This window comes from Sesamum indicum, linkage group LG15 (genome assembly GCF_000512975.1).
Source record: "Sesamum indicum cultivar Zhongzhi No. 13 linkage group LG15, S_indicum_v1.0, whole genome shotgun sequence".
In the NCBI taxonomy this organism is placed as follows: domain Eukaryota; kingdom Viridiplantae; phylum Streptophyta; class Magnoliopsida; order Lamiales; family Pedaliaceae; genus Sesamum; species Sesamum indicum.
This window is the reverse complement of record NC_026159.1, coordinates 3739578-3740597: the sequence shown is the minus strand read 5'-3', so window position 1 is coordinate 3740597 and position 1020 is coordinate 3739578.

Below are 1020 nucleotides of genomic sequence, written 5' to 3'. Positions count from 1 at the left end.
TGCATAATATAGGTTTTTCTGGTTTGCTACATATTAATACTTGTTTCATTTCTTGGTTTTTTCTTAGTCTCGATGTTTTATTTTTTTATAAATATTAAACTGCCAAATCGCCTGCAATCATTCGAAATCGCACAAAATCGCACCTTTAATTTTAATTTTAAAAACGGCAATTTAAATTTATATGAACCGCAGTGACAATTCAATTTGATAATAAATTTAAAAAAATTGAAACTCCGCGGTGAGTACTCCTAATACTTTCTTCTACAGAAAGCCTAATGCGTGCAGAATCACAAAATAAAGCCAGCAGCCATTTTTTATTTCTCAGTTCTCACCAACTCTACATGCTAATTTTATTTTTATATTTTACGTCCACATGTCATCAGCTTGTTTTAACTGGTATTTTGCATCAGTTACGATCAAGGCAAAATCCAATTTCAAGTATTATTCACCGTGAAGCTCATGAAAATTGGTGAAGAGATTAACGTTGTCGTTGTTGTATGAGCTATTAAAAGAAGGATACGAGGATTACTTGTACTGTTATCTTCTGCAAATTCAATTCATTTTGACAAAAAATTGGATGGATGGATGGATGACATTAGTGGTATACATAATCAAAATCAACAAATTTTGATTTTGTATTCCCCAAATAAAAAGAAAAGCATATTGTACAGTATACACTATTATTTTAGATTTGATTCAAATCTTAATTTTTTTTTTTAAGATAAATTATGACGGATTCTGCATAATAATGATTATTTTCTCATGATTTGAATATCTATAAATATTTTCTTCGTGTTAACTATTATGGGGTTATTTATTATATGATTATTAATTTTATATCGGTATCTGTAATTTTTTTAAGTAATAAAAAAATATTTATAAATATAATAAATTTTAAAAAAGTAACCCGGCCCACCAAGAATTTCAATCGTGAAGCCAACTGATTCAAATATTTCAATTTTTCAGCCGGCGGTGCCACAAGTTCCCATACACAATTCAAAATTTCAAATATTTCATTTC